This window comes from Protopterus annectens, chromosome 3.part0 (assembly GCF_019279795.1).
Source record: "Protopterus annectens isolate FY-2018-M chromosome 3.part0, PAN1.0, whole genome shotgun sequence".
NCBI classification, from domain to species: domain Eukaryota; kingdom Metazoa; phylum Chordata; order Ceratodontiformes; family Protopteridae; genus Protopterus; species Protopterus annectens.
In genome coordinates, this window is record NC_056731.1 from 147,969,444 (window position 1) to 147,982,246 (window position 12,803).

Sequence of the window (12,803 nt, forward strand, 5' to 3'; positions counted from 1 at the left end):
GACCGGTCACACTGGAGCAAGTGTCCCCCGTAGATGCCATGTTGACTGCGGCAGCTACGAAGAGGGAACTAGCTCGGGAGCCCCTCAGTCCATCCACCGAGCAAGGAGTCCCGCTCGATGGACTGCTTAGGGAAGCGAGTTTTTAGTTCAGAGACCTTACTGAGAAGGTCGCCGAACTACATGGCACATGTCATCAGGATGCAGCGGGATCTTATCGAAGAATACGCTGCCTCCCCCCTGAGTCCATGTCAGTGGAGGACAAACAATTGTACTCCACCCGAATGGCCACTGAGATCCATTTCAAATACCTCTATGCGGCTATTGTCCCACGCCACCGAGGGAGCCGCTAGGGCTAGCGGAGCGTGCCTAGTCATGAGATGTCAGGCCTGGCTCCGTCATTGTGACTTTGCGGAGCCCTTAAAAGCATCTTTTGCGAACACCCCTTTCGATGGTTCTGCCCTGTTTGGCAAAACGGTTCACGAGACACTTGTCCAGAGCGAGAAGGACGGGAAGACGTCTGCCGTTGGAGTCTGCTTCTCTGCTCCCCAGCGGTCCTTCTCGAAGAATCAAAAGGGTCAGAAGATGTGGTTCCAGAAATCGCAACATTCCCAATCCACTCAGGACAACCAGTCCTTCCATGGCAGAGGAGGACAGGGAGAACGCCGCCCCAGGGGCAGAGGGGCTCAAACTTTGGGTCCAGAGAACCTTTCTCTGACCGGCCCACGCAGCAACCCTGAAGGGTTGCCCGACTGCTCTTCTCTGGAGGTAGTCAGGGGGGCGCTTCTTGGAGCACCTAGCGGCATGGGAGTCCATCACAACAGACAGCTGGGTGCTTCAAATTATATCCAGAGGGTACAAAATCACATTACTTCATGTCCCCAAATTCAAGAACCTCCCCGATGTACCACCCGATCAGAGGGAGGCTGCTGCCGCAGAAATTCAGCAGCTGCTAAAGAGCCATCCAGCCCATACCCCAGGACCAGCTCTGATTAGGGTTCTACTCCAGGTTCTTTTTGGTGCCATAAAAGACAGGGGACTTGAGACCGATTCTAGACCTGTCCCGCTTGAACCTGTTGGTAACCAAGGAAAAATTCCGAATGGTCACTCTTCAATCTATTCTCCCCCTTCTAAGGGAGAACGATTGGATGTGCTCTATAGACCTCAAGGATGCATACTACCACATTCTAATGGACAGACAATCCAGGAGGTTCTTCCGCCTCCAGCTGGGAGCCAGTCACTACCAGATCAGGGTCCTTCCCTTTGGCCTCACCACAGCCCCCAGGGTGTTCAAGGTATTAGCAGTGGTTGCAACCCACCTGAGACTCCAGGGAATACAGGTCTTTCCGTACCTGGACGACTGGCTCCTGACCGCCCCAACAAGGCATCTACTTTGCTCAGCCAGAGATTTCTTTCTCCGCTTAGCACCACAGTTAGGCATCACCATCAATGCCGATAAATCCTTTCTGGCCTTGACACAAGCCATAGAATTCATAGGAGCCAGAATAGACACCAGAGATCTACAAGCCTTTCTAATGTCCGAACGACTACGGAATTTGCAACCATGTGCGGGCTATCCTCCAGTCAGACACCCCACCGGCGGAATTGGTCCTTAGGGCGCTGGGCTCCATGGCGGCAGTGATAATGCTCCTTCCATGCGCCAGTCTGAACATGCGGGTACTGCAATGGACCCTTCTAGTACAATGGTCCTTTCTGTCTTTTCCTCCATCACCCCATTGCTATCAGCAAGGCTTGCAGGAGGGCTCTTATTATGGTGGCTCCATGCTCTGGACCTCCATACGGGCCAACCCTTCTGCACCTCTCCCCCTCTCGCCACGGTGACCACGGACGCCTCCCGCCTCAGGTGGGGGGGGGCATTATTCAGGCAGGACGGTCCAAGGCACGTGGAACGATAGACCTCCCTGCATATCAACATTCTGGAGATGAGAGCGGTGCAAGCACTTCAGAATCTCCTACCCGTAGGAACTATTGCAATTCAGTCGAACATGTCTGTTTGGTACATCAACAAACGGGGGAACCAGGTCTTGCCCTCTATGCCGCGAAGCCATGAGTGTGGGAATGGGCGATCTCCAACCACTTTCTGATTGCAACGCACATTCTGGGGCGGGCCAACTTCCTAGCGGACAAACTCAGTCACACCCTTACCCCGTAGGAGTGGTCTCGACCCACTAGTAGCGAAGCAGATATTCGCAATATGGGGGCAACCCTGCTGCGATATTTTTGCCTCTCCCTCAAACACCAAATGCAGCAATTACTTCGCTCTGATTCCCCCTCCAGGGGAAACTCCCAAGAGACGCTCTGGTGCATGCTTGGCCACCTGGTCTACTTTATGCCTATCCTCCTACCCCTGATGCTGCAACTCTTACAGAAAGCCTTGCGGTTGGGGAGCAAGATGATCCTCATTGCCCCATTCTGGCCTCGGCAAATTTGGTTCCCTTACCTGTGGTCTCACCTAGTGAATCCCCCGCGGATTCTGGATCCCAGTCCGGATCTAATCTCCCATCCGTCGGACTTACCGACCTCAAATCTGGACAACCTGAAGCTGACAGCTTGGTTGCTCCAGTTCCACTCCTAGTTAGGACTCCCGGTATCTCTTCACTAGTCAGTCATCCTTGTGGCAGCGCATAAGCCCTCCACCAGGAAAGTGTACCGCAGTAAATGGAAACGTTTCTCCATCTGGGCGGAGCATCATCTAGATCCCTTTACGGCTCCTCCTCTTCCATCCATATTAGACTTCCTAACCGAACTTTTTCAGGAGGGCGCTAGTTGCTCAACTGTCAGTGCAATTGGCTGCCATCTCCCATTACCATGTGGGACATGACACAGGGCCCTTGATGTCGGCCAAGTTGTGTAAAACCTTTCTCAAGGGCACTTTTTTGCTTCGACCCCCTATAAAAGAAGCCGTACCACCTTGGGATCTTTCACTAGTTCTTCAAGCCCTGACTTCTCCACCTTTTGAACCTGCTGCTTCAGTAGATCTCAAATACTTGTCCTGGAAAACAGCATTCCTTGTAGCCATTACTTCTGCGAAAAGAGTTTTGGAGCATCAAGCTCTGTGAAGCCTCATTTGATCGATCTTCTGGACAGTGTACCTCAGGATCAATCCCTCTTTCCTTCCCAAAATAGCCTCAGAAGCCACTATAAATCAATCCATAAACTTACTGGTTTTCTTTCCTAAATATCGGAATAAAGGAGAGTACAAGCTGCACTCAGATGTTTATAGGCAGCTACGTTTTTATACTCTTAGAACAGCTGGTCATAGACAATCCGACCAGCTGTTCATTTCCTTTGCCAAATTTAATTTGGGGAAAGCAATATCAAAAGTAATCTCTATCACGCTGGATTTCACAATGTATCCTATTAACGTACCAAGGCTCTGGGAGACCTGCACCTGAAGGAGTTCACGCACATTCCACTCGTTCCATCTCTACTTTTGCGGCCTTCAAATCTAGAGTTCCATTGGATGATATTTGTTCGGCAGCCACTTGGGCCTCATCTCATACCTTTTATTAGCCACTACAAACTGGACGTGATTTCTAGAGGGAGAGCATCCTTTGGCTCTGCAGTGCTCCGCAATATCCTTCCATGATGGCCACCCAAGATTCAGGTAGCTGGGGACTGTCCCACAGGTTGCTGACAAATTAAGTCCCTACTTTAGATTAAGAAGTTATGTACTCACCATAATGTTCCATCTGAGTAGGTAGCTTCATTTGTCTGTAACCATCCCCCCTCCTTCCCCCTGGCCTTCAGCTGATCTGTTAGTTGCCATACCCTTTTTGGGTACATATTGAGGGGCAAACTCTGTCTGAGGTCATGGAGGGTTGGCAGGGGATTATGGGTGAGGGGAGGAGCTAGGAGCTCTGATCCATTAGCTATGAAACAAGTTGCCGGATCCGATATCGGATCCAAGACCCACAGGTTGCAGACAAATGAAGCTACCTACTCAGATGGAACGTTATGGTGAGTACATAACTTCTTTAACGCACCTTCCCTTCTGATTTTGCCAGCAAATCAGTTCAGTTGCTGACAGATCGTTGTTGCTAGAACATTTAAGTTTTGTCCGTTCACCTAGATGGGTCTGCAGAGGAGAGCCTCTTGGCAACTAATCTTACTAGCTCAAGTTTCCCCATGTTCATACTACCACTTCCCTAGCTAGCCTTGCCAGTTTTGTGCTGCCACCATCAATGGTCCACTGTGATCTATAGCCAGCTAAAGTCTTTTTTTTTTTTTTCTTGGGGCGGGGGGTGTTCAGTGAAGTTTCTAAAACATTTTGCATAATCGTATGCTATTCTGGTAACTTTTTTCTGTGTATTTCCATTTCCTTATCCCTTTTCTTCCTTGTAAAGTCCACTATCATTTGCCTTTTAAATTTTATATAGTTAAGACACGTTTGCCTAGATTTTTTTAAATGGAAAAGGATGATTGGGTCAAGGCTTTCAGCTTTAATAAATGCCACCAGTGTTGCCATACAATTCCATTTAAGAACCACACAGAAACCTCTTGTGGGGTTGGATACCTTAATGCAGAGTTATCTTTAAAAAAAAAAATTGGATATAGAACACCCAGTTTTGAAAAACTGTCTATAGGATTGCTTTCTTAATGGCCAGGACCATCTGGAATTCAAACCATTTCTCATGCTGATTCTCTGTGATACCTCTGTCCAATGACTCTTCTGAGGAGAAGACAGGAAGTTGGAAAGCAAGTTGGAAAGCTCCTCTTCAGAACAGGAACTGTTAAGGTTCTAATCTTCCTGACTAGCTTTTGCATCCATCCACTGCTGTCTAGAGCCTCATACTTGGATATGATGGGCTTTGTCATGCCCCAACTTCATTTTGGTGTACTTGGCCCCCCTCTGTTTCATTGGTGGAATGAGAAGCCCCAAATCCCAGTCCTGGACCAGTTTTGGCACCTGGAGTTTCAGACCTGTGCCAATTTCCTTGTTTGGATGCAACTTCTCCAGTGCTCATGCTCTCTGCACTATTGGATGCATGGACAGCGATTCCCCAGTAGACCCTGACAGGCTTGCTGTCATCCTAGTCTCCAGTGGTTAAGGTTTTATTTGTTAGGTGTCAGTCCTTTGTTTTGAAGCCTGCCCTGGTAGCATTTGATTCAAATTAGGGCTTTTGGGATTTTTTGAGGTTCTTGGAGCAGAGAATTGTAATGGCACCACACAGGACAGGAATGGCTCTAAAACAGCAGAGGATTTGCGGCCCTTTCTGTAAAGCAGTTGGGCAGTTGCCAAACTGTCCCACTTTGGATGCAGTTAGAATCTCCCTGCATCCAAATGGATGGCAGGCTCTCAACAGTTAAATTTGGGGAGGTGCATCAGTGGTGGTACCTGTCCAGTAAATCCATCCTCTTGACTACATGTTTCCAGTGACAAGTTGGTGGAGCAGGAAATAGCAAACCTGTTTGAGGTCCCACTATACAAGACAGGATCAAGATTCTAATCTGTTTCTGTTTAGAAACTGAGCCATGGACGGAAAACTGTCATCTGCTGTGTAAGCATGGCAAGCCTTTCCAGATCACAGTAACATCCTCGCAAGATTGGATGTGCTTTCACTCTACCTCCACATCAAAGTGGTCAACGTATCCTGAATGGCTCCCACCAATAGTCTGATCAGAACATTGCTTTCATCTCACCACAGCACCCTGGGTGCTCGTGCGTAGTTCTGCTAGCTGCTCACATGCAACTACTAGGATCTAAAGTTTTCATTGCTTGTACAAATGGCACGTACACCCCACCATAGAACAGCTAATTCAAGTAAAAGAATACCTTGTTCTGGCTGTTACTATTAATTTAGAAAGTTTCAAATGAAACTTTACGAAAACTTGATACTGTTTTTTGATGGTCAGCTGCTCTACCCTGAGTTCCTTGCTCAAAGCAGTCCAGAACTTGTCATAATCTAAGCACAAAAGCAGCCACAGCCTTGGTGTGATGACCACAATTCAAACCCCCTGACTAAGATTCCCTAGTTTATATAGGGATGCTCAGTGTGGTGGCTGTCAACCTCTTTGACAAAGCTTTCAGAGTTTAAGGCACTTTTTGGTAGACCCAATTCTGCAACCCTTATCAGTAGCCACTTTGACCAGAAATTCATCCACTCTGAGGTAGAGGGGCACTTAACAGTCCAAGAATGTAAACATAAGCCCAGCTGCATATGAACTTACTGAAGATGAGTGTGGTCCGCCAAGGATTGTAGCCCTTTCAGGATCTGCTTCACAAGGTGCAGTATCTAGCTACTGTGACAACTAGGTAGTATAACAGACAGTGGAAGATGATCCTACTCTGAGACTAAGGGTTTTTGGAAAGGCCCACATTTCCACATTGCCTTCAGATTACAGTGCACATCCCAGGGAGAAGCAACGTCTGTGGAGAGGTTGAGCAGGCGAACTTTGCTCCCTCATGATTGTCCTCATGTCAATGGCTCCATTTTTTGTGTGGCTAGAGAAGGCCATCTGCTTGCTTACCCTTTAACACCAAATGCAGAACTTTTTCTTTCTCACTTGCACCCTTTGAACTGATGTTATCCTAGTCACTATTCATCCCGTATGGGTCTAGGGTCCAACATCAGATCCAAGCTGTCACACTTGGGCAGCAACTTAGCTCAAGCTCCTCCACTCCCACAATGCTCTCCTGCCCTCTAACCCTTTAGATATTTGCCACTTAGTCGAGCAGATGTAGATTGCTCAGCTCCCTTTAAGCCCCACTCTCCCAGGCATGCCACCCAGTCAGAGTCCACCTAGAGGTCACAAACCTCATCCAAAAAACAACCATCCAAAAGGTCCCTACAGGACAGAGGATCCAGAACTTATTCCTGCTTTTTGGTGCCAAAGAGTATGGGGGACCTATGTCCCATTCTGGACCTCAGTCACTTAAACAGCCCCTGCTACTTCAGATTCACAGGCTCTACTGAGACCTATTTGGAGTCCAGGATGCGACTGTGGAACCTGTCTCATCCTTGGATGGATCCAGAGCTGCTGTGCAGGCACCGGCTTCTGAGGGTGTATTCAGGCCTACTGACTTGCATTTCAAACAGACACCATCTTCAAGGTCTAAAACTCGACCCACGCCTAGAAAGCCAACATCCAAACTGCATGGTCAGGCCCATATGCCTAAAAAACAAATTAAGAATGGCTGAAGACCTTATTACTTGGGGGAAGCCAGCCTTCGCCCGAGACCTAGAACAAATTGTCCTGATCAGGATTCTGAAATTTATTTCTTCTGATTACCAGGATTTGCCCTTACATCTACCTATGAGGATTCTGATGCAGAGGATTCCATTCCCTCTGCTTCCCCTCCAGAATTTTCTTTTGGTGAAACCTTGCACACTCTTAGGGAGCATTTCTGTTGGGAAAGCCAGGATTACTCTAACTCCAAAAAGAGGCTTAGGGGATTCTTACTCCTCCCTCAACACAGGCCTTTAGCTATCCCTCCTGTCCTGGACATTGTATATGATGCCTTCTTGGAATCTTGCCTGGCCCCAGACACTTTACCTCCAACTCCCAGGAAGCCCGACGGGCATTAAAGTACCTGACTCAAAGTTCCTCTTCAAGAATCCCATTGTGGTCCCAGAGACCATTTCCCAAGGACCTAAAGGCATTAAGGCTACTACTGCCAGCAACTCTACTCCTTCTGATAGAAATTCCAGGGCCTTGGACTGATGGGGTAAGAAGGTATACACTTCTGCTACTTTGGCCATTAGGGCCTTAAACTGCCAGTTTCATATGTTAAGGCATCCGCATATTATGGGACTACTAAAACAGAAAATGTTGATTCCTGACTGCTGAAAATAAAGAACTACAGCATTCTGCTGAACAAGTTGGTAAACATACTTTGCAATGTGGATGTTCATGTTTCACTGTTGCAGTCATTGCATTTGGGGTAATTTGCTGGCAGGTTGCCCTCAGTCGGCCTGAATAACACTCTTTTGAGTGTTGTGTCTGTTGCTGTCTCCTCTTCGTCAGTTCGTCAGGGGTATAAAACATGCAGCAGACACCATTTTATTCAGTCTTTCTTGCTGCGCGGTGCCCGATGCAGCAGTTCGCAAGGGTCGGCCTACTCCTGAAATTTTTTATTTCGGTTTCAGAACCGAAGTCTTCAAACAAAAGCCAAGTACCCCATTGGGGAAACTTTTTCTTGCTCCTTACAGATGTTAGTAAAAGTTAATTGCATTACTTGTGGGAAGCAAATACCTCAAGGATTTTCATTTGTACTATATTCCTTGCCTAGGCCCTGATCACAACGTGCCTTACCGTCGGTTTTGTGCTAGATTTAACCAACTCACTAAGCGTCTGTATATTTTTGCTTCTAAATATTTTGGTTCAAGATTTAACTATCCTGAAATGTCGGTTAACAGTCAGACTACTGGAGTTCAGAAAAAACGCAAGGAAAAGCCAGTCTAGGTCCAAAACTGATGAAGCTTCTAAGCCAGTTGCTGGTACTCTGGGCTGCTTTCGCAGCCCCGGATACCCACTACTTTTGAGTCACAGGCCTCTACCAAGACCCATTTGTAGTCCAGTATGGCACGAGATTGAGTATTGAACCTGCAGATGTCTCCCTTGGATGAGTCCGGAGCCGCTGAGCAGACACTGGCTTCTGAGGGTGTTTTCAGGCCTCAACGCTTTTATATTATACAGACGCCAGCAACAAAAAAGTTAAACTGTCTAAAAAAAAAAAAAAGATGCATGAGCCACGTGCTCAGGCCCCTATGCCTAAGATTATCAAAATGGCTGAGGATTTAATTACCCTGATCAGGGGTTCCCAACCCCCCCCCCCCCTTGCTAAGAGGCTTAGGCAAGGCACTTAATCTTCAGATCAGGTTTCCATTTCTTCTGATCAGGAATTTTCTATCCCACCCTGAGGATTCTGATGCAGAGGAATCAATCCCATCTGCATCTCCTCCTGAGGATCTCTCATTTGGAGAGACTTTTGCATACTTTTAAGGGAACATTTTCTGTGTGAGTCACGACTTCTCTGAATCAAAGAGGCTTAGGGATTTCCTTCCTCAGCATAGGTCTTTGGCAATACCTCCTGTATTAGACATAGTTGAGGTGTTCTCTGAATCCAGCATGGCTCCTGATTCCCTGCCTTCGGCTCATAGTAAGCCAGACAGATATTACAGGGTTCCTAACTCCCACAAATTTCTTTTCAAAAATCCTGCTGTCGATCCTGAGACTTTCTCAAGATCCCAAGTGTGTTAAGGCTTCTACAGCCAAAAATCCTACCCTTTCTGATAGAGATTCCAGGGCACTGGATAGATGGGGTAAGAAGGTTTATACGTCTGCAACCTTGGCAATCGAGGCTTTAAACTGCCAGTTTCATGTGCTTAAATATCCACAGCATGTTATGGGATAAAATTGTGTTCTGATAGTGTGGAAAGTTACAGGATTTATTGCGTTCAGCAGAACAGGTTGTAATGCATACTTTGCAATGTGGTTTTGATTCCTTGGAGGCCTCTTGTAGGGCTGCCGTTACTGGATCTGTGACTAGAAGGCATGCCTGGCTCCAGGAGCAAAATCTGCCTGATCATGTTAAAGCTAAATTGTTGGATGCCCCTTTGCATCATGATACTGTTTGGTAATAAGGCAGAAGAGGTTTTAAAGAAAATGGAAGACCAAGCTAAATCTATGCAAACTGTAAAAGATTTCTTGCAAGTGCAGCCACCCAGGTTCAGTAGGCACTGGCCTACTAAACATTGGTCATTTCCTGTGTCCAACAGAGCCACTCTGGGCAAACCCAGGCGCTCAAAAGGCTCCAGATATCAATCACAGGGTTCTTGCAGGTCAAAGCAATGGGGTGCCTCCACCTCCAAATCTGGAGGAAACAACCTTACAGTAAGCAGTCTCAATGACTTTCCTCTACCATCTCCAAGCATTTATCTTTTGGCAGCCCCCTAGGGGGGGAAACTAGCACTTCATGCTCAAAATTGGAAGTTAATTGCCCAGGACAAGTGGGTATTAAACACAGTATCACACGGGTACAGATTTCATTTCCATACTTTTGCCAATTCCAAACGGATGGCTGGATCTGCCACAAAACCAGTGGGCAGAGGCCCAGAAACAAGTCATGTCCCTCATGAATATGGGGGCTATTCAACCAGTACTAGAAAAGGAAAAAGGGCAATTTTCTATTTTTCCTGGTACCCAGAAAAGACCATTCATGGCATCCAATACTGGACTTATCGATTCTGAGCACGTTCCTGGACATTCCAAAATTCAAAATGCTGACTTTACAACAGCTACTGTCTCTGCTAGGCAAGAATGCTTGGTTAGTAACTCTAGACTTGAGGCATACCTGCATATCCCAATAAGGGAATCATGCAGTAGATGCCTCAGATTCAAAGCAGGTTTTTTGCATTACCAATTCTATGCATTGCCCTTTGGCTTATCTACTGCGCCCAGGGTCTTGACAAAGTGCCTGGCATCAGTAATTGCATTCTGCAGAAACATTCATATTTATCCTTATTTTGCACGATGGTCTCAAGCAGGACAAGGACACTCAACATCTGGCGTTTGTACCATAAACGAAAAGAAATCACAACTGGTACTCTCTCAAATAGTTACATTCCTGGGTGCAAGCTTGAATACAACTGCCCAGCTGGCTTACCTCACGCCAGACGAAGGCAACTGACAACATACTTCAAACAAATGGCAACAAAAACCCAATTATCTGCAAGACAAATTCTGTAGGCTTTGGGATTCATGGCATCCTGCATTTTACGAATTCTATACGAGTGCATATGAGAACTTCAATGGTACCTAAAAAGTTTATGGAGTCAAATTTGTCACAGCCTGGAAACTATGAATGTTAAGTTGTCTGTCTCGCCTTAGTTTCTTGCTTGTTAGGATCGGAGCCGATCCTCGGCTCACTCTGCCATCTTCTATAGTTAGAGAGCTGTTTACTGGTTCAAGGCTACCCCTTATCCCATGATGCCTAGCGCTAGCTATCCAGATCTCATTTGCTGCTTCAGCTGCGAGGTTCATGGTTACTGGCTCAGGCTTGTATAACTTTATTACGTTTTTGTCAGATTAGAGTTTTAGGGTAATTGTTATATTACAGCGATAACTAGTAGATTTAGCTAGTGTGTTGTTGTTTTTTCCCTCCCCCTTAGAACTCTTAAATTAGAGTTCTCCCCTCACCACTGTAGTGTTTAGTCTTTTAATTAGGTAGCCGTTTGAGTTGGAGGCTCCCTAGTCTTAAAAAATCTTTTGCGTTTTTTGTGGTAGTGTTCTGTTTTTACTTAGTGTGCTGGCCTGTTGGCCAAAGTAATTTAGAGTTGTGGTTTCTTTTTTTTGTCAGGCTGTCTAAAGAATCCAAAGTTTTGGGATTCAAGAAGTGTGACTCATGCTGTCAGAAGATGTCTCTGACAGATGGGCACACTTCTTGCGTCTACTGCCTAGGTGCAGTGCACCTGCAGGACTCTTGTTCCGTCTGCCATGCATTTAGCCCAAGAGTGAAACTTATGTTGAGAGGTCTTCTCAAGCCTCAGGATTCACTGGCCAAGGCTCAGCCAGTGAAATCCCCTAAACCGGCCAAATCGTCTGCTCCCAGCTCGGAGCAGTCATTGCCCCCAACCTTGCCTACTACCTCTTTGGTCCCGGCTGGAACCAAGGAGACTGCTTCCTCGTCTGCTCCACTAGTACCCTCAGAGCCGTCAAGGACCCAAAAAAGGCCTAGGTCCCCTTCGCTAGATTCCATTCATTAGGCTCCTCTGTCCCCCCTTTTGCAGAGTGACCGTAGCCATAGATCTTCATTCTTCTCTGTCCTCTAGGCTCTCAGACCATGACGTAGAGACAGTGGTCAGGTTGTTTAAGTCGCAGGCACTGGCCAAAATGTTGTCCAGCCCTTATCAGGTGTCTGCTCCATCCATTTCTATCTGTGTTCCTCCTCTGACTCCATTGAGCTCTGAGCCAGAGTTTATTGGGGTTAGTCGTGGAACCGTTGGCTCAGATTATGATTTCTCCTTTGGAGCCAGAGTTTATTGGGATTAGTCGTGGAACCGTTGGCTCAGATTATGATTTCTCCTTCGGATATGTCTGCTCCGATCCCATCGGTGCCTTCCCTCAAGGGATCTGGGTGCAGAGACTCCTTCGGCTCTGAGGGGGTGAGTGGCATCAGACCCTTGTCAGAACCCACTCTCCCTCTCTGAGCGTCGGCGCAGGTGAGCTCTAGCTTTGCTCCTACATCAGCCTCGGAGCTGTCTCCCTCTGTGCAGAGAGATTCCGGTCTCCTGAGCCGGAGCCTTTTCTGCATCGTGGCAGGGATGCCTTCGATGTCGTGTGCTGGCCTCCCAGTCAGCTCCACCTTTGACCCCACTGGCTCCGTCCCCCATAGTGCCTGTGTCAACCTCTGTCCCTCCTCCAGACCCTAAGCGTGGGGAACCAGCGCTGCAGACCACCCCATTGGGTGTTTCTGCTTACTCCAAGGCCTCCCCTGATCATTCAGAGGGGCCCCCTCGGAAGAAGTGCAAGAGGAAGCACATTGACTCCCCAGAGTCACTTCGGATATGGATTTGGATGAATCGGAGGGGTCCCTGAGCTCCCCCTCTGAAGAGGTTTCCTTTGCGGACATCCTAGAAATGCTTAAACAGAGGGAACTGGAATACCCTTACCGAGGGTGAATCCATATTCCTGAATGCGTTCGGATGTTCATAGTGTTTCACTGTTGCAGTCATGACTGTAGGGTCTCCCCTGCCGGCAGGCAGTCCTCGGTCGGCCAGAATCCCAAAGTCTGGGTCTGGCATCGGCTGCTCAGCCATGCTCCCTGACGTCAGAGCGCCAGG